The 22661-nt window shown below is 35.8% G+C and overlaps 1 protein-coding gene across 3 annotated transcripts in view; it reads right to left on the bottom strand.

Annotated features, from left to right (window-relative positions):
• Window positions 1-22661, bottom strand: part of TBC1D5 (TBC1 domain family member 5) — a 316083-nt gene that overhangs the window by 280881 nt on the left and 12541 nt on the right. For all 3 annotated transcript variants that reach the window (XM_032684071.1, XM_032684094.1, XM_032684087.1), the window contains exon 2: window positions 6871-6932. The gene's annotated coding sequence lies outside the window, so the exon portion shown is untranslated. The remainder of the gene's footprint in view (window positions 1-6870; window positions 6933-22661) is intronic.

The following is a 22661-nucleotide window of genomic DNA, read 5'->3' as shown; positions in this document are numbered from 1 at the left end:
TATTATTCATCACTCCTTTTCATGAAGCAAGAAATTATAAATGATTACCATCTTGATTTGTCTGAGCACAGAAAAAAATATCTTTAGAATCAATGGACAACTCTACTCCATAGATCAGCTACTTATTCAAAATATGTTTCACTAAAAATGCAGAATATGCCCTCAGATGTGCCCATAGTTTTACTAATTGTTCTAAGAATGTATTGCATGCATATGCATACAACAAAGGCGCTCTCTAAGAAAGAGTCATAAGAGTAGTACTTTTTTTAGGCAATTAAAGAAAAATAAAAGTTTTTTTTGAGGTTGTTACCAAAATATACTTTTCAATTCCCACTTATTTTGGCATTTACTCCCAAGTAGTACAGAGATTTATTAAGATCAAGTAGGCGTAGCAAGACAAATAGAACTTTTCATAAATTGTGAATGAAAACGTTAAGAAAATTATCTTTTGAACCAATTAAAGATAGCTTAGACATAGCAGGGCAAGGAGTTCCATAGTACAGAAACAAAGACTGTACAGAAAACGAACTGCAAAAAACCAGAAAGAAGTAGTAGTAAATGCAAAAGTATAAATCATATGGATTTTATGCTGAAGTTTATTACACAGAAATTAAGTTTTGCAGTATTAATCTAAAACCTTCTGTATGAAATGCTAGAGTTGAGATAAATACGATAAAATGGGACTGTCCCAGATGCTCTGAGTCTTTTAAAACTCTGGTCAACAGAAACATGGCAGTAACTTACATTCATACACCTCCTGACATAAGAAACATAAGAAAATACAAACAACAATCAAAAAAGGGAGAATACCAAAGCTCCTGGCACTTGATATTTTTGCTGGTTTTGCAACCACTGTGAGAGATGTTTTTAATGTTTGTTGATCCTCAAAACAGAGTAAGGAACATTAAATCCAGCTATAGCCATATGTTAAATGTAAGAGCCTAGGATAAAGAAAATAGCCTAAAATTAGTGTTTACTAAATATAATGCTGTAAGAGAATATATTCATCAACTTCAGTGCTACTATCAGCTTGTCCTAAGTTACACTCAAATGTCTACAAGATCAGAATTTCAGCTGAAAGGAAAAACGTCTTTCAGTAGAGACAAGTACCCACACTAGGCACATCCTTTTTCACTGTATTGCTGAGAAGATGTTAGAGGCTCTTTCTGGTAGGCATCTTAATGTATATGGTAAGACAGTATACCTACATATGACAGGATAGAGTATGCTGCTGGTATTCTACAAGTGTGCTAACTTAATGCAAATAAGGGGCAGTCACATTAGAAAAATTGATTTTTAGCTTCTCTCAGCCCTGGAGACAGAATGAAGACATAAGTACGAGTAAGAATAAGATATTCTGACTACCACATTGCTAGTAAGTTGTAACCAAGGTATACGTGTACTGTTAGTATAAGCAAACTTGCAAAGTGCTCCTGATGTGTGATCTAACTCATTAAAACATATTTTGATGAGAAACAGAATCATAAAAAACGTTCTGGATTTGAGGCTATGTTTCTGAAGTTGCTGGTCACCTTCTTTTAGGTGCTACTCATTCCCTGCAGTTAACATAATGGAAAAAAACCCCAAACCACCACCAAATTCTGCTTAAAGTTTATGTGATGTTCACTACCATTACTGAAATATAACTAATTACTGTAATTCTCATGAGGATTTATTTCACTATCTGCAAAACAGGAGGCATTTCCTCTCCAGGAAAGGTCATCACAAGGTCCACAGTTTACGTCAGGTAGCTTTATGAAAATCACATAGAAGAAGTCAGAAGGGGAGATATTGTAAAACCAAGAACTATCAGATTGCAGTTTACACTATGACCATCTGAGAACCCCTGTTTTGCATAAAAATACAAAACAATGAAAACAGTGTAAACAGAACAATTCACAACTTACAATGTGAGTGTTTAATCATGCAGCCATAACTTTTAAAGTTCTTTCAGGTAAAAAAAGTAACATATTTCCTACCATGAAAGATATAAATATGAATGCACAAACACATTGTTTTAAGGAGAGGATATTTTGATAACATAGTAGAATGATTCATCTCTGCTAACGCTTTCAGATGTCCAGTACAAAAGACCCCATGCTTCTTAATAACCTACAGTTGGTACCAACATTATGCCCATAAGCTCCTATCATCATACTATTGTTTACTATCATTACACTATCTCCTCCCAAATTCACATCTTTCTACAGCTCCTGTCTCCCTGTGGGATCCTTAGTTTGAGTGGATCTGCTTATTCCTTTTTGACCATGCTATAGAGAGCAATCACAGATGAGGCCTGGTAATGTCTTGCTGGCTGTACCTATTTCCTCTTGCAGAGATTCTCTTTCTAGGCAGTGCTGCAAAGATTTTTCTGTGAAACACACATAACTTCTACTAGCTTGAGGCTTTTTGTTTTGTTAGGGTTTTTCAGCTAAAGTCTTACTACCACCCATATTTTATGGGAACTTATATTTTAAATAACGATTGCAACATTTCTTTTAAAAACATCATACTTTCATCAATGTCAGCTCTGATCAATCCAACATCTTCAAACACAAATTTCCAAAATGCCTTGAGAGCACCTACCCTACAAAGTGAAACAGAACTTGAATATTCATTTTACAAAGCCAACGCATGTGTTTGGCTACAAATACTGGAGTACTTCTCTAGTATTTCCTTCAAAGGAATTTTTTTTTAAACTTGAAAAGTTTGATTTGAGAGAGTGCTGATCCCTATTCTGTGAAGCAAGCTAGCATCATTAGAATGACAAAATCAAGTCTTATTGTGGCAAGAAGAAACATCATTTAGTGTCAACAACACGCTGCTATTGATTTGAACTCCTCCTTGCCTCACGGGTGAAATAACAAGCTCCTACACACAGACTCTCTAAGCATACCAATAGAGGAAAGAGGCAAGAAAAATACTAAAAATGGCTGTATTAAAGATACAACAGGAAATATGTGACTCATGAGATGCAAATTCTTTTATCTGTGTGACATAAATTGAAGAAGAGCTTAATATGGCTTCTGCGATTTCTATGAAGTTAGATTAGAACAGAAATACACCTACCAATAATACACCAGATTTAGGCTTCCCAACCAGTATCTCCTAACTGTTCAGCACCCTCTGTGAAACAAGTCAGCTTCATTTTCATTATCTAATACTTACTAATCATTTTTCTTAAATGACACCTTATTTTAGCATCTTGGTCGGCCATTTTCAGTGTAAATCATCCTTTCACAATACTGGTAGGATTTCTTTAAAGCAGAGGTAATAAACTGTCTGTCAACACAGACAGGTTCACACTTTTCCTATTTCTGAACAGACCCTAATTCAGGAAAAAAAAAAATCTGTATCTTTCTTTTTAATTGATACTAAAAGAAGAATAAACCCCTAGTCAAGCAACACTAATATAAATACCACTTTGCACACTGCCTGATTTTGGCTGGGACAGAGTTCATTTTCTTCCTTAGTAGCTGGTACAGTGTTGCATTTTGGATTTAGGAAGCAAATAATGTTGATAAGATACTGATTTAGTTGTTGTTAAGCAGTACTTACTCTAAGTCAAGGGCTTTTCGGTGTCTCATGCTCTGCCAGTGAGGAGGTACACAAGAAGCCATGAGGGAGCATGGCCAGGACAGCTGACCCAAACTGGCCAAAGGGATAATATTCCATACCCTGGAATGTTACGCCCAGTATAAAAACTGGAGGAAGTTGGCCAGGAGGGACTGATCTCTCCTCAGGACAGGCTGGGCATTAGTCAGCATCTGCTGAGCTATTTTATTGTGCATTACCTTGTCTTGGATTTCATTCCTCCTCTCTTTTTGCTGTCCCCCTTCTCATTATTATTATTACGTTATTATCATAATCATTAGCATCATTATTATATTTTACTTTATTTCAACTATTAAACTGTTCTTATCTCATGGGTTTTACCTTTTTTCAATTCTCCTCCCCATCCTATCAGGGTAGAGAGAGGAGTGAGCAAGTGGCTACAAGTTACTTAGCTGCCAGCTGGGTTAAACCACGACACACATCAATAGTTCTTTTTCCAGAACTCAAAGCTATGTATTTAAGCAAATCTGCAAACCAAAAAATGTAGTGAAATGTACTTGTGCTGTCTAACTGCAACCAAAATTTAAGCTAATTTCAAACACTTTTGTAGCATCAATTTAGCATGCTAGGAATGCATAGTCTATCTCCTAAAACATCAACTAAGTAATATACAAGGCATAAAAAAACTTCCTTAATGATAACTTCTTTTTTAAAAATACTGAAGTGTAGGGAACAAAGCTATTTTCATACCACATCCAGAAAATGGATGAGGTGTGAAAGAAATCTCTTGTTTAATGTGACCTTTGGCTGTACTTTCACTTGTCATCATTATGAAGTAGCTACTTTCAGTGCCAACACATAAGCTGCGTTATATTACCCCATAACAGTAGTAGCACGTCTTTCAGGGAGTGTTTCATACTCCAAGAAACTGGTGGCAGAATGCACTGACAGCACTTACCTTTGTAACTGCTTATAATAGGTCTTATTCAACAATAAGACCTCATTTACAAAAGGAAATAAGAGTATACTAAATTTCATAGAGCATGTTGCATAAACCAGTATATGTTGAGGAACTCCCTTGGAGTTCTCAGCTTCAGTGAAAACATTCAAATAAGGAGAAATGTAAATTTCAGATTGGAACTCTGCCCCAAATAATAACATTCAGAGCTTTGTTACTGTGCACAGACCAAAAATACTGCATCATTAAGATCTGCAACATATTTGACTTTTCTTAACACATGTAATTAAGAAAATATTTCTGAAAAGCAAATGAATTTGAAATTCAAGTAAAATTAATAGAACAAATACGACAAATTTACGTTTTATACAACGGTAGCAAGCTGCAGAACAAAACTCAGTAGCTATCATTACTAAAGCTGTTCATCTAACACCATAGAGAGAAGAACCATTGATACATACTGTACACACATTTTTATCCATGTATATAAATCAAAGGAAACAGCTTCCTTTAAGGCAAGCATATGAAGATACTAAAGCAAGATACAAATTAAATATTCATACATTCAATATTTCAAAATAAGGAATTTGGATATACACATGCATAATTTAAGTTCTATAGTGAAACCTGTCTACAGAGGCCATTTCTACTGTATTTCAACAGCATTGAAACTTGAAATGTACAATGCAGCCTTTCCATGCTGTGTTAAAACTTTAAAGTATATAGTAATTCATTTCAAGCACTAAACACAGAATAAAGGCCACATTATGCACACGGCACTTTTGTAGAGGAACTGCTGCTTTGCCCTATTCATTAGAGCTCTGAAACAGGGTTGTCAGTTGTAGCCCTCTCCTGCAAGGTGGCTTCCAAGTGCCCAACGAGTTACTCATTGGGAACTGAGGCCAAACAGACAACTTCAGGAACAAGGGGCTCATCCGTTCTCAAAAGCCCATCAGTCAGAATGGACTCCGAGTCACACTGTGATTCCAGGCACCAATTTTAAACTCTGTTGAGCTGGTGCTCATATGTAAAGCCTAAAAAACTGACCCCTTACACTGCTTTTATACATTCACTGAAGACTCTATAGAGTAAAAGTTGACATTTTTGACCTTTTTGATTGGCAAAAGAAAGGAACACAAAACCAGGTTTCACACTATGTTGTGCACTAGAAACGATTCTTTGAGATCACAGAACCTGAAAGTAGTTTACATACAACAACACAGACGCTGAATTTTCAGAGCCTATAAATTCCTATGCATGCAAAAAACACCATGGGGAAAAAAACCCCTACTATCCACCTTTCCCCCCTCGACACGTATCTCCTTCTGCATGTGTCTAAAGACATCACCATTCCTCCCCATGTATTTAAAACCTTGCCACTAAGAAAGAACTCTCCATATGAGTTATTAATGTGAATATTTTATTTTCTTATTAGAAATTAAATGTATTAGTTCAAATATCAAGAGTCTCTTTTTAAAAACATCCATTTTATTGGGACAAAAATATCTCAAGATAACTTAAGAATAATTAAAGAGTACTTACTAAGGGGAAAATAAAACTACTCTGTTTCTACACGTTTTGAAGTAAACATTTATCTTTGACCCTTAGAGGTCACTCATTTGATCTTGACATGCCTATGAAATCATAGGAGCAAAAGCTAAACAAGTAGAAAAGTGGTATTAAACAATATAAAACTAAACAAAATTAGTATCTACATGGTAAATTACTTCATTGAAAACCATCTATGGATTCTGCAAAGAATATACTTTTGCCTTAGAGCTAGTACTTTAATTTTCAAGAACCAAGAAAAAAAATCAAAACTAGTCAGTAACAATGCAGCGTCGAAAAGCAATAAACTCAAAATTAAGTTATAAATAATTTAAACCATGTCATGAAGATGTATTAATAATTCATCAGATAAATAATTTACTAAATAATCAAATAAATAAATAATGAAATACATAAATAAATCAGCAAATAAATAATTCTGCAAAATAACCTAAACAATAAGTCACTAAAACAAATGACAAACCTACAAAACTGCAATGATTTTCTAAATTCTGATAGTTTTAAATAAACAAATGTATATAAACTAGATCAATCTTTGGTGGATAGAGTAATATTTTTCACTGCTATTGGTGAATTCCTGATTACAATGCACAAGGATACAATTTTAGATTTTACAAGAATGCAGTTTTTCCCTTGTAAATTATTAACTTGATTGCTACAATACATCCTGCTCTGTATTTTACACGTAATCCCTTTATGTAGCTCGTTTTCCCCCCCAAAAATGAAAATCTCTTTACAACATTCTTAATTCATATATTTCTTTTTTTTTTCTTGGGTGCAGTACTTACCACACTGCGATAGCCTTCTTGGTGGTTCTCTTATTGTCTTCTGCAAACCTTCAGAAGTTTTGCTGCAGGGGGAAAACAAGTAGAATAACCTTAATTATTACAGATGGTATCTCATTCATTAGCAGATGACAACATTTTATTTGAAAGCACACGAAAAGCCGTTTTATAATTCTACAAAGCAACTTAATGTGAAACAACCATTACAGTTTGCAGACTACCGAAAGTTTTTAGAAGTCTTTGGTGGAACGAGTTCAAGCAGACTGAGGCCTGTTTCTTGTATTTAAGCTGACACACAATCTGTGCAAACTGGCACTAATTCAGATGTAAAGACAAACCACGAGAAGGACAAAATACTTGGCTGACATCTAATGTTATCCTTGATTTTGGAAGTTCATAGTCCTTGAAAGAATACAGTGAGATCATTTAATATCCACTAAGTACATTCACAATTTAATTAGAATACTGCACTCCAAAACCAACACTGGTACCACAAAGGTCAAAATCCACTCTTCTCCTGAATCAATTTTCATTCACCTTCTATTTTAATAAATAATACTGGCAGTCGCCATAGCTTTCTTCAAAGTGGTATTCTGTAAATACAACAGTTGAAGAAATGTGCCAGAAGTATAATCATGTTATCAATTTTTATCCATTCTGTCAAAAAGGTTTATTTGCTTTCTTCCATAACACACATTACATACAGGAAAGAGCGAGACAGTTTTGAAAACCATGCTACTGACATGGATTCTTCTCTAGACTGGACTGTACAACTGAAGGAATACATCAAACTTGAGGTTATATATTGTATATATGCACAGATTTTGCTACTTGTTTCAAAGGAAATCAGTATGCAGTGTTGTTTCTGCAAGTAATATCTCAAATTGCTCATGGTGTTGCTGTATTTCAGCATTTAAAAGCATAAAGGATAATTTACTCTTAAAACTACCTGGGCACGTTATATTTAACAAGTCTCAAAGTCTCTTTAGGGATTATAATAAGGAAACACTTTGCTTAATCATAAATTTTATATTTATCTTGGCTAAACACCCTCCTTTGGATAGACTGCCATGTTTTGTCAAGAAAAATCAACACAGTGGAAATGAAGTACTTGTTCTGTTGTGTGGTCATTCAAAAGACTATGTAGAAGTAATGTAAATGTGCACCAGCGCTGCTGATAATTTCACGCTCTCATACACTCATTTCAATTTGCTTTAAAAAGGACTATTCCTCCTGGCTAAATATAGTCATCATGAAAAAGCATACCTCCCCTTTGAGCTAATAACACTGCAAGCCCCAAGACACTAAAGTACAAAAACTTCTATATTTTAAGGAACATGAAGCACTTTCTTCTCACAGTATGTGTTTCTGAAGTGGGACAAATGAGACTTTTTTTTATTAAGGTATTCTCTTTTAGTGCACAGATTTCTGTTTGAAAATGACAATTCATTCCCACACCACATCTGTGAATCCCATCCACCCCCTAAACAAATCATATATATCCCAAATGTTTCTTTTCAAAAGCCATGGGTCCTTGTAAAAGCAATCTATGCTGTCACACACTGAAAGATTTTGAGGATTACTGGGACATATAATGGCTCAGGAATGATCTTGAGGTTCTGGAATCAGACCTTCTACAGGGAGAACCACTTAGTCATAGATCATTCATCTGCAGTTTTGGAACCTCTGGTAGCAAAGTGATTTTTCACCAGTGAGTTGCAGTGGAACTAAAACTGTAATTACAGTTAGTGACACCTGACACACATATTTTTTCTTCCTTTAAAATTTATTTCGTTTTTAATTACTTTCATGTTTAATTTGCGTTTCTAATCTGTGGTTACAGAACTCACCTCATCACACAACTACTTCTAAGTTAGATGGTCATAATTCCCTGATCAAATAAGACATGTAAATCATTTTAAGAAAGGACACAAAATAGCCAATGACCTGGGATACTGCCAGCTTTCTCTCTCTTGCAGTCACATGCAAATTCCATCCTACACAAGAGGCAAAGGACAGAAACTGAATTTGATTCCATTCCTCTCTTGTACCAGTTGGTCCTTTTCCCCCCAGCCCTCCAACATTGTTTAGGTGCCTTTATGCAACAGATCATGAGAAAGATTTGTCAAGAGAACACTAAAGCAAAAGGCATTGTCATTCAGGTGTACTTCACAGAGCAAGAACAGCAAAGATCAAGTAATTATGTACATTCTGTACTCTGCCCAACCCAAGAAGCTGAGTGCTACTCAGAGGAGGCCGTGTTGTTGGCAGTCAAGTTAATTTGGGTGATAATGCAAGGAACTGGATTTAATTTAGGATTTTTTTTAATGTTCAAGAGTAAACAGGGGAAAAGAGAAAGGTTGGACAGACCTAATTAACCGAGTTATAGTTAATGTAAGATACTGACCACTATATTCTGACTCACTTTTCAAGGATTCTTGGAACTGTTATAAGTTACACAAAGTATTTTGCATTATCAATGAAAAAAACAAACCAAACCAAACCACCCTTGCAATGGATTATTACATTCAGGAACTTAAATAATGCATAAATCCTTTCCAGGCCAGAAGACTCATTCTTCTGCCACAAATCCCTCCCTGTATTTATTACAAATTATAAATTCAATTAAAAATTAGCTGTTTGGTCCACTACATATAGAAAGATAGTTTTGTGACTCAGTACAGCACTTCACTAAAATTGTTAACATATCTCTGATTTATTTTTAATAATAAAAAGTAAAAAAGTGTTTGCTATACATATTGATAAGTGTAACTAAAAACTGTAAAAGTAACTCAGTCTCACAATCTGTTAGAGGATAATTTTGAGTCTGTTTCTGGTAAGAACTTTGAGTATTTCTGAATAACTTTTTAACCAGCTTCTTCCAATTGTCTCTTAATAAAAAATCAATTTTAAAATATTAAAACACAGTAAAATGTTAAATCCCAAACTACTGAATCAACTGCTATCAATAAAAAACATAGATCACATCACTGTTATAACCCAAGTTTCCTAGTCGATTTTTAGATAAAAACAAGCAGATTACTAGCAAAGGTTTATCTCAATTCCCACACGTACAGCATGCCACATTAAATATATGCAAATCAACCTCTTTCTCCTCTAGTTTTTTTGAGCTGACAACTCATATGACCTGAAGCCATGGTTAATGATTACAATTATTTGACTTTCATATTTATACAATCAGTCATCAGATATGCATGTTAATTGATTTTAACAGATAGTTTTGTATTCTAATGATCAACAGTAAGTGTACATTTTATCAACCTCCTGATTTATAAGAAAATAAAACAAATCAGTTTTCACATTTAACCCTTCACTGTATTGATTTGCAGTATTTACTGCAAATTTCACTGTGAACTTCTTTATAACATGTTAAACTGGAAGTACTCCAGGGATCTTTATTTTGGTAGCAGGATTTGGTTTTCCAACTAAAGGCACTCTTCTACTGTGTTTAAAACTTATTAAAACAATGCATTTTCTATGAATTAGAAATTATGAAACCTAATTTATGCTTAAGTAAATGGACTGGGCAAACAAGTAACTTACATTTATTAAACATTCACATGTGCTACTTAAAAGTTCATTGCTATTTTTCAAAGAACTTTAGTCATGCAATTCTTGATTTTAATATATATGACAGAGTACAACCTTACATTTAAGATTCTTGTTTCTCAAGTAATACAGTTAAGGCCAAAACATTCCTGTTGTCAACACAAAACATATTAATTGAATTGGTTACTCTTTTTTTTCACGGCTGAAAATTTATTCTTTGCAATTATATTTTTATTTGTGATACCCTTTCCATTGAGGTATAAAATACAAAACTACAAACTGGACAAATTTTCATGTGAAGAACTGACTATTATCTAAGTTCATACAGTGTGCAATCATTATCTTCCAAAATTAATGGTTGTTGTTCTTTACGTCTATTCGTACGAAAGAGTGGATATTGCATCTTACTCTCAAAAAGACCAGGTCATGTCTTGTTCTACAGAAGGGCTCTCCTAAGTTAGGTCTTAACTGTTGTTGGACTAAAGGATTATGCTCCAATTTTGGTAAAGCAAGAGCTGCTGAATCCCTTTCTCAGTGTATTTTAATATCAATATAAGTATTTCAATTTGCAAAATACAAAATCTTTCTATTTTCTATAAATAACTGAATGAGGTGCAGAGTGTATTCAACTTTTAACCAGATGAGCATTGTACACTCCAAGTTCTGCTACCATTCTCTTTTTGCCTTGCTGCTCCAATTAATTTCAAGTGAGACTTATACACCATGAGATTCTGAGACACATTTTCCACAATAGGAAGCAACAGAGACACTAGAGCACTCACATAAGATAGATACATAATGCTTATTCAAGTTCCTATAGTGGACCAGGGACATAAAAAACTCAAATCTATGTTACCATAATCATGAGCAAGCACCTTAACCTCTAAAACACTATTCAGCTCTGATTTTTAAAAAGCCTTGACTACCACCTTAAAATAATGAGAAAGTTAGTGAATATATGATAGGATTCTGTAGCTTACTTAATACGTATTTTCCTTAAGCTAAGGTCTGGCATCATGACCAACACTGATAAGGCAAATAAATTCTCTTCAACCTTTCCCTTTTTGGGAAACATCATCTTGATTTTCAACAGATCTTGACTTCACCCTGAACATAATGAGAAAGCCTGTGGGTCTGCAGAAAGAGGGAATTCATTCCACTCTAAGCCCTTTTTACCATCACAAATATCAATGCAGAAAGACCTTGGTTTCTTTTGTACAATGCAGTGATACAAGTTAACCACCTTGAAGACTAACTATAAGGTTTATACTTTTGCAGCCAAGGCAAACATTAGGATAAATGGAAGGGTGGAGTAGAGATCTTACACTTACATGTGAAACTTCAACATAAACAGGAGAAGAAAATTGTGGGAGATAGATGTTAAGACAAATTCACTACTAAAATCTTCATCTATACTTTATGTGTAAATATCTAATAATCTCAGAAAATAGAAATAATTCCTAGTTTCTAAACATGCTTGATATCCCCACTTCTCTTTTAAACTTCACTGTGTTAAAAATTACAGACCTGGTCATGTCAGCTATGGAGAAAAACAAGTAAAATTTAAAAACTGCATTAAGTATGGGCTGACTGAGCCAAACTAGTCCTACTCTGACTCATAAATACAGCAGATTAATTTACATCACATTAAATGGGGTTATATCAGACTGGCAACCAATCACTTATTGGGGTTCTGCAGAGCTCCACTTAAGGGTTAGTGCTCTTCAATGTCTTCATAAACCACTTGGATGCAGGACTCAAAGGTACACTAAGTTTGCTGATGACACTAAACTGTTGACTACTCTGATGGCCCTGCAGGAAGATCTTGGCATATTAAAGGGTTGGGCAATCACGAGCCATATGACAATTACAAGGGCAAATGCCGGATTCTGAACCTGGGATGGAGCAACCCTGGATGTATGGACAGATTAGGAACATGAAAGCTGGACAGCATCCCCATGGAAAGGGACCTGGGAGTCTTGGTCGAAAGCAAGTTGAATATGAGTCAGCAGTGCCCTGGCAGCCAGGAAACCCAACTGTGTCCTGGGGACATCAGGCACAGCATTGCCAGCCAGTCAAGGGAGGGGACTGTCCCACTCTCCTCTGCACTGGGGCGGCCTCACCTTGAGTATCGTGTGCAGTTTTGGGCACCACAATATAAGAAAGGTATTAAGCTACCGGAGAGTGTCCAAAGGACAGTGCAGGGTCTAGAGGGGAAGCCTTATAAGTAATGACTGAGGGCACTTGGTTTATTCAGCCTAAAAAGAGCAGACTGAGGGGACACTTCATTGCAGTCTACAACTTCCTCGTGAGGGGAAGAGTAGGGGCAGACACTGATCTCTTCTCTGTGGGGACCAGTGACGGGATCCAAGGAACAGCCTGAAATTTTGTCAGGGGAGGTTTAGGCGGGATATTAGAAAGAGGTTCTTCACCCAGAGGGTGGTTGGGCACTGAAACAGGTTCCCCAGGGAAGTGGTCACAGCACCAAGCCTGACAGAGTTCAAAAAGCATTTGGACGATACTCTCAGGTACATGGTGTGACTCTTGGAGCTGTCTTGGGCAGGGCCGAGAGTCGGATTTTGATGATCCCTGTGGGTCCCTTCCAAGTCAGGATATTCTATGATTCCATGATTAAGTTAGAATTTATATAAACATTTTCACAAGATGCCTAAACCTAGATTAAAGTAGAAACAAAAGAAAATACTATTTACAATTCACTATTTTTAAAAAGTATTTTAACTGTTCATCGTGAAGATTGATCATTAGAAGTGACTGACAGTACTCAGTGTATTTACTAAAAACTGAGAGGAAACAAAAAGTGGAAAGCAACTGATGACATCTGATGACAACTTTTACGTAAAGAATTGCAACCACAGTAAATTCCACAGTTAAAGGTTAAATTAAGGCTATGTGTAGAAAGAAGACCAATAAAACATACTCTAGGAAATGAGAAAGTAGTGTAGCCAAAAATTTTCCAGCTGAAAGACAAACATTATGAGTTCAGGGATAGCATGCCACCATCCAGACGCTATGGCCAGTTTGGATCACTGAGACTCTTACAGGCATCATGACAGAGGGAATGGAGACAAAAAAAAATTCAGAAGTTCAATACAACTTAGTTGACTTAGAATCCAACTATATGTAACAGACACAAAAAATGATGTTGAATCCATGAAATATAGAAAACCACTTACTATACTGGTTCTGTTGCACAGTAATATGTTCTTGGGCACTATTTCACACAGAAAACATAAACACGGAAATGAGTAAATTTAACACAATTAGGTAGGTAAGTTTAATTACCTGCATCCACAGGTGATCAGATTTGATTAGAAATCATAAAGGATATGGGTTTTCCATTCTCCTTGATGTAGAAGGTATAGTCTTTAGAATGTTTAGTTAAATTCATACTAAAAATATTTAACTGCTTCGCAACTCACTGTATAACCTCAACAAAGAAAAAACATATCAGCTGGATCAGTTCTGTACAGCCATATAAACTACAGCACAGGTTACAAGGCATGGATGGAAAAATATCAAACAATAAGAACAAGGGGAGGACAAAAGATGTATTGATCATTTTGATGACAAATCTAAGCCCCCACACAGGTTGTCTAATGTGATAAAAACCACATTCATAAACCCTCCAAGTGTCAATTTGTGAAATGGAAAACGTTACACCACCACCAGGGTGTTTTATTTCTACCAGCACTCCCTAAATCTTACTGCATTTTATAACAGTGACTAAATTTCAATGGACTTACTAACATTAAGAAAGAGATTAATTAGAATAGTTTGCTCGCATAAAACCAAGCCTCTCCTTTGATGCTCCCTGCCTTTAACAAAGTGGAACACGAATACTGCATAAGCAGCCAAATGCCTCTTCTGACATAAATATTCCTTCTGAGCCTCCTGATGTCACCAAAACTAAGGCTTGTGGCTTCCAAATGGACAAAACATGGAAACTTGACTTTAAGAAAAATGAAAGGCTGCACAGTTTCTCTTAGAACAAGTGACTATTTTACACAGAATCATCAAGTCAGTGAATGCAAACCACAGCAGAAAACTGCTGCAAATTTCAATCCTTTTAGTGGATAGATGAATTTAGGGAAGAGGATGTAAGTATCATCAGTGTGAAGCAAAATTGCTGTATTTTATTTTAAACATGGTTAAACTCAACACTTTAACTTAAACATTTAAGAGTGATTTTAGTCTGTAAGTTTTACATCTCTTGCCACTTGAATCTGGCGATCCAAGTATCTATAACAGTACATTTCAAATGCTGAGTTATATTAATCTCATACTAACTATAGCAGTTCAATTTCAACAAAATTCTCAGGGTTTTTGCATATTGCTGAATAAATGACTCTGGAATTAGCTTACTTTTCTTGGAGGCATTATATGAGATTATTTCTTAGTCTCCTCCTCTTTGATTTAGTACACATCTTCAGATAATTTATTAATGTTTTGGATATCTCATTCATCATCTATTATTACTGGTGTCATAAATTAGAGGAATGGAACAAAGCACTGGACTATACATTTATCCATATTCATCAAAAGAATAGCCAACTCTGTTAGCAAGCACTGTATAAAGGTTGTTGGTCTATCCACTAAGGTGAGACCAGGAGCAGTTTTTCAACTCAAATCCCCAAACAGATTAAATTTATAGAATTCTATGTTACTAGTGAAATAAAAATCAGAGCTTCACCTTTAAATACAAAGGGGTAGGAACACCTGGTCTGCAAAAGACAAAAGCACATGTCAGACGTTGCTATGTCCTGTAAATCACTCAGAAGAATTAGAAAACTAATGAATGCCAGGTTTACCTGGAAAAAACGGATTAATTGTTGAAAATGCTGTAATTTTGTCAGTATACCATAAAACAGTAAAGAGAAGGTAAGATTCAACTAAGAGAAACTTAAATGTCAGTATTTAATTCAGTGGTAATATGCTCAAGAAGACAAGTTAACTAAACTGGTGGCAAGTAGGAAAAATGAAATCTCTTGTCTTTTTTTTCTTTCTTTCTCTTTCCTGTTTGTTTTTGTTTTGCTTTGGTTTGGGTTTTTTTCAACAATCTAACCATAAAGAACATTGGAAAATACAACTGTGAAAATTTCATAAGATTTTCAAGATAATGGACATTAATGTGAATCCTATAGGTAATGAGTTACATAGCAGCATAGGAACTTGAATAAGCATTATGCATCTTGTATATGAAAACATTTGAGCCAGATTTAGTACTTCATTAATGGAATGAAATACAGAATATAAGTTCTTATATTAGAGAAGAAAAGAACTCCAAAGGTTAAATTTGAATTGGATAAAGTGCTTCAGATAGCAACTGTGTATCTAATTTCTAAGAGGGGAAGAAATAGTTGTTATTCTTTCTTCTTCAGGCATTACAGATTAGGTATTTCAGGCTCCAGTATGACCTAAAAACAACAAACTAAATTTTTCCAACTAAACAAAAAGTTTGTCATTGTGCCATGTCTAATTTAGGACCCTCATTATTTTCCATATAGAACCTTCACTATTGATAGTAATTGATGATTAACAAAACATACTTGTATCAGTGCCTTTTAAAGTTAATTCAACTCAACACAGACACATTTTTATTATGTTTAGAAATATTAATTAAACTGTTTAATGAACTAGGTATTACATTCTCCTACAGTTACAACTACCAGTGGAACAGAAAATAAATTATGTGAACTGCAACTTTTGTCAGTCTCCAGTTTGATCAGTATTTGGCAATGATCACAATACATCTTATTCAATCTATGAAGGCGGTTTGCAATCAAAAAGAACCTTATCATTACATGACTTAAAATAAGGAGTACCCTCTTTGTATTAAGGTGCATGTGGTTTGAGGACTGACACAAAGCAAAGAAACCAATCCCTTCTCTGCTTGAGAGCTGCCATTTGCACTCTCACTCTTATCTCTGCCTCACTTCATCTAAAAATGTATATTGTCAGGAAAACACTGAGAGTCAATCTGCTCTCTGATAATTACGATATTCGCCCATTAGTAGGTCCCCTGAATTCCATTTTGAGCCTCAGTGAATTTCTAACTCCTACAGCTGGAAACTTTATTAGATGAGAGACTATAAGCATGTCATACCCAAAACTTTCAGCAGCAATCTAAAAGTAACAGATCAAAGATAATTCTCAGGTGCAAAAAGGACTTTATTGAACCTGGTCTCCCACAACCAATGGAATTCCTCTACCAACTGAAGTAGTAGTCAAAAACAAAGTGTTGGCAACGGCAACATCATTCCATTGTGCAAGAGTTTCCTTGACTTAGTATTTTCAAACTATCTGAGATTTTTTCCCTTCCTGTCTTTTTGTTCACTGAGTGGAAAACTTATATCTGCATGGAATTGTTCACAGAACCTCAAATCAAGGAACATAAACAGTTAATTTACTTAAGACCAACTTCACTATATTAACCTTGGGATGGATGCCTGGAAGAAGGTTTCTTTTTTTCTCATCCCAAAGAGATTACTTGCTTATCTAAAACTTTACAACAAAATCCCAGTGAAGGATATCCAGAATTACCCAATCTTCATTATTTTCCATATAAATAAGCAGGTAATCTGTTTTGTATTCTGAATACACAATTTCATTTATTAATGACAGATCTGAACACTAATTAATGAATGTATAGAAGTACTGAAATATCATGGAAATAATGCTTTAGCTCATTCTATATGGAATTTGGAATACAAGACCCAAATCTCCTCAAGTAATTAGGCCAACATAACTTTCCTTTAACTCTTGTTACCTAATTCTCATAACTTTCAGGTCTGCTGAAAATGTCATCAATGAACAGTAAGCTGCATGGTGAATAGACACCAACCGACCACTGAGAAGTAAAAACAGATAACGTTTGGTTAGAACACAGAATAAAAATGAAAATCAATGGAATCCTAAATTAAATATTTTTTTAAAAAATTTATTTTTATTGAAGGTTCTGCAAGACACAAAATCATGTCTTCTTTTTAATATCAGAAAGGCAGATATTTTATCCAGAAGGCTTCAGATGTTTATATATCTGCTGGATAGGATCAGTACTCATAGATGTTGACTCTTAAGGTAGTTTTAAGGGATATCACTGTTACGTTCTCTAATCACAGAAATTACATGAAATTTAAACTTTTGCTTCTCTGCAACATTGTATCCTGTAAACACTGTTGAGTACCTACTCTCAGACAGACATATATTTATAAACCCCATGTATTAGAACATTCATTCATGTAGTTGATCAGAAACACATGTGGACCTGCAATAATCTAACACATTTATCATCGGGACAAAAGGCCAAGAAGGACATTTGAAATCCAGTGGCTATAAAGGAGTGGTTAAATGCAGGAGGAGAACTAGGAAGATGATATTTTGAAGCAAGTAGACAGGTTATCAGCAGAGAGCCAAAGCTGATACATCAGGACCAAAGATAAAACTCTCCACAGAGGCCTGTGATAGGCTGTGATACGAATTTCCTCGACACAATTATTACCACTAGTAAATAAGTTTACTACAGCTACATGATTTAACAACTGTTAAACCAAAACTGCTAAATTCAGAATCCACTAAAAACATACTACGAATTGTCGCAAAGAAATAGGGCTTGTTTACTCCTCATTACGGTGTCAGTGAGTCAAAGAGCCGATCTTAAACAACAAAAGCCTGACAGAAGAAAATGCCGCCAGCTCTGTCAGACTCCTGGAACAGAAAGTCAAGGCTCAAATGATTGCGTTGATCTTTGACTAAAACTGTAAAACAAGTCAGGTTCTTCAAAGCCAAACATAACACCACAGCCAACAATAAGGAATCTTTTAGTTTTTTCCGCACAATGGATTTTTTTGATGTCACGAGCTCTGGAAGTTTTTAATCACAGTAAAAAAGCACTAGCAAAGCAAATGTATATGGCCTAAGCCCACAAGGACTGGTTTTCCTAACTAATTTTATTTTTCCTTCTTTCACCTAAATGCCAGCACCAATACTTCTTACTAATAGATGTTTTGAAGTTTTTAACCAGCTTCTAATCTATCAGGGTTTTTTTTCTTTCACTATCTAAACCTGAACAATAGTTCAGATTTGTTCACTGACTAAACTCCAAAGTATCTGTGTTTTATTAGTCACATGGAAACTGGATTGCTACCCACAAGACTTCGCTGACACAGATCAGAATCAGAATCCCATTTAAAGGTTAACAGCCTTATGATATATCATTTCATGCTTTTAATTAATATAAAGGTAATTGAAAATACCATATTTTCTGTTCGTAAGTTACTCTTAGTTATCCTTCCTGAACTTCTGATTCTCAACATCACTTCCTATATCCTATCGGTCTTCCCATCCTTTTTTTAAAAAGCCTACATTCACTAAATCCCTCTCAATGTATCTTCCAGGGTAATTTTAGAGTGTATTTATAAGATTTCTGCTGCTATTCATTAAAAATCAGATTCATTAATGTTTACTTTCTAATTGTAGATATGACTTTATTTGAAGTAAAATTTTAACCCATACCAAGGAGACGAAGCTTTACATACTGCAGACATCATACCCCCACAGAAAGTAACAGCAGAAATAAACAGTTAATTACTAGAATCAGAGCTAGAAACAATAGACAGACAATAGTTTAATTTAACCACCTGCTGCACAACCTCTTCTTCCCATCTCTCACCTCTAGTAAATTTATCTTGATTATAATTACATTGGTCAGTTGAAGTTCATTCAGCTGCACGTCTTTCCATCACTGACATCAACAGGACTCACAAGTACAAACCAATTCTCTCTTCCTAGAACAAATCTTAAGCATTCAGAAGCTCAGGACTTCAATGTTTGACTTCAGGAACTAAGTGCTTAATACCCATCTGGAAAGTAACGATTTACTTCACTTAGCCATACCAGCACTTTATTATCCATTTTATGTAAGAATTCATAATGATAACAAGCGTATTGCTTGACATGCAACAAAAACATAGAGGAAACCAGGTATTTCCTCTGACCCCTGTCAGATCAATTAATTTCGGTAACAGAGACAAACACCTTCAGAACAGCAGAACAAGACAAGAGAAATCCTCTCAAATGCTAAAAAAAAAGCCAAAGAATATATGCTGTGAGGAAGTGAAGAGGTTTTATAAATGAACTTCACTGAAGTAATTCACTATACCACCAATAAAGCTGTTTTCAGTAACGTACAGCATCATACACAATACTTTATAGTAAAATAATTTCATTAAATCATATGCTTCCCAGAAAAAGATGGCATAGGCTACCTATCCAGAGTGCTTATCATTACAAATATCCATTTCATTTTAACAGAACAGAATTGTCTAGGTTGCAAAAGACCTTTAAGATCATCAAATCCAACCATCAACTTAAAACTGCCAACGCTTTTGGTGAAGAAATTTTTGCTAATATCCAATCTAAAACTTCCCTGGCACAACTTGAGGATGTTTCCTCTAGTCCTGTAACTTGTTACCTGGGAGAAGAGACCATCTCCCACCTTGCTACAACCTCCTTTCAAGTAATTGTAGAGAGTAATAAGGTCTCCCCTGAGCCTTCTTTTCTCCAGGCTAAACAATTCCAGTTCCCTCAGCTGCTCCTCACAGGACTTGTGCTCCAGACCATTAATGACCTCTGCTGCCCTCCTCTGGACACGCTCCAGCACCTAAATGTCTATCCTGTAGTGAGGGGCTCAAAACTAAACACAGGATTTGAGGTGTGGCCTCCCTAGTGCTGAGTACAGGGCGACAATCACTGTCCTGGTCCTGCTGGCCACACTATTGCTGATACAAGCCAGGACGCCATTGGCCTTCTTGGCCACCTGGCACACTGCTGGTTCATAGTCAGATGACAGCTGACCAGCACCCCCAGAGCCACTTTCCAGTCACTTTTCCCCCAGCCTGTAGCACTGCATGGGGTTGTTGTGAGACAAGTGCAGGACTTGGCATTTGGTCTTGTTGAACCTCATACTGCTTGCTTTGGCCCACTGATCCAGCCTGTCCAGATCCCTCTGCAGAGCTTTCCTACCCTCCAGCAGATCAACTCCTCTCCAACTCGGTGTCATCTGCAAACTTTGCAAGAGTATACTCAATCCCCTCATCCATATCATCAATAAAGATATTAAAACAGGGCTGGTCCCAGTACTGAGCCCCAGGGAACGCCACTCATGACCAGCCACCAGCTGGATACTCCATTCGCCACCCCTCCAGGGGCCTGGCCAGACAGCCTTTTTTTTACCCAGCAAAGCATCTGCCTGTCCAAGCCATAAGCAGACAGTTTCTCCAGAATGCCATGGGAAACAGTGGCAAAGGCCTTACTGAAGTCTAGGTAGACAACATCCACAGCCTTTCACTCATCCACTAAACATGTCATCTTATCATAAAAAAAAGATCAGGTTGGTCAAGTAGGACTTGCCTTTCATAAACCCATGCTTGGCTGGGTTTGATCATGCTGTTGTCCTGTTCATGCCATGTGATGGCACTCAAGGTTAGTGCCTTAAATTCACACTTTTTTACCTTAAATTTACACACACAATGCAAACAATACTTACTATAAAAAGAGAATAGCTTACCTACTGAAATCAGTTAAAATCCAAAATCGGAGGCCAAGTCAACCATAAACAGCAAGAATAACGCCCATGTAATTTTTATACCCTGTATTTACCAATCTTCTGTACTTTTACTATAATGCAAAATATATCAACTGAGAAAATGTAACCAAAATTTACATTTTTTATTATGAGAGATTATTTTCAGGATCAAAAGAGGTACACTCTGAATACAAATTACACATGATCTTAAAAAGTAAAAAAAAAAAATCTGCTGCATCTCCATCTTCTAGTCACATGACAAGATAATGTGAAGATTACATCATTCAAGGATTACCAAGATAGGTGTGTCTTTAATTATTAGTCTGGGTCACCATTCAAAGTCCTAGTTATTCATTCACCCTCCTTTATTCCACATGCTGAACTAGAGATTCCTTGAACAAAAATTCCCAATTCACTGACTGTAAACCTGATCAAGTGAGTGAGATACAGAACTAAAACTAAGATAAAAAGTTCTTAGTAAATACAAGTCCAATTTACTTGTGCTTACATGTATTTCAAAACTTTGTTGTGTTCCCACAGTCCAAAACTAAGAATGAACCATTTCATCAGCTGTAATACAGACAGCTGCCATAACATTGTCTTTATGTCACTAAGGTTAGCAATGTCTAAAAAGTAGGCTTTAGTTTAGAAAAACAGAATATGCTGAGTTAGAATGGACCTATCAGGATCATCGAGTCCTACTCCTGGCCTTGCACAGGACACCCCAAGAATCACACCATGTGCCTCAGAGTGTTGTCCAAATGTTTCTTGAACTTTGTCACTCTTGGTGCTGCGACCACTTCCCTGGGGAGCCTGTTCCAGTGTCCAACCACTCTCTACCTGAAAAACCTTTTGCTGATAGTAAATACAGCCAACTACAGGACTGTTAGGAAATTTCTGAGGTTCTATGGCATCAGTACCAACAAGGGGAAAGAAAGCCCATGTGGTAAACTACCACAGAACAGCTTATTTTCCCCATGTACATTTGAATACTGTTCTAGAAACAGCACTGGTTTTCTGGTCAGAATGCTCCAGACCCCTTCTTAGGATCAAGATTCATTGAAAGCAAAAAGATAACTTCCTTATAATAATATGCATATAGATAAGGTTTACGTATCTGATTTAGAATTCTAAAATGCTTATATGTATGCACAGAACTTCTTACACTGACTAAATATTAAAAATATCCCAGTACCTACTATGGCTTTATGAAAGAGAGGTAAATGAAAAAACCAACACCTTTTTTTTCAGTTTTACAGAGAATTAAGAGAACAAGCAGTAGTTGGAAACGCGTTTTATGAACTGTCATAACCAAGACAGAGTGGATGACATAAGATCCATCACAGCTGAATGGTCAAAGATACATGAAAATATGTATGACTATTTCAATTAATGAATGAAAAAAGATTTTATTAGTCAGTAACACATTATCATCTGTCCTTATCCCAGCCTTACTGAACACTAAAAAGTGTGAAGATCAGATGTATAAAGAAAAAATTAAATTCAAAGCAAAAAGAGAACTCAGCTTTGGGCAGAACATGATCAGGGGACATCCACCTGAACACAACAAAGGGCACTGTTCTAAGCTCTGTACAGTCAAAAACTTCCACTGCGCCCAGTC

This window comes from Chiroxiphia lanceolata, chromosome 1, assembly GCF_009829145.1.
Source record: "Chiroxiphia lanceolata isolate bChiLan1 chromosome 1, bChiLan1.pri, whole genome shotgun sequence".
NCBI lineage: Eukaryota > Metazoa > Chordata > Aves > Passeriformes > Pipridae > Chiroxiphia > Chiroxiphia lanceolata.
The sequence above is the reverse complement of the archived record's forward strand: the minus strand, read 5'-3'. Positions and strand labels throughout refer to the sequence as shown.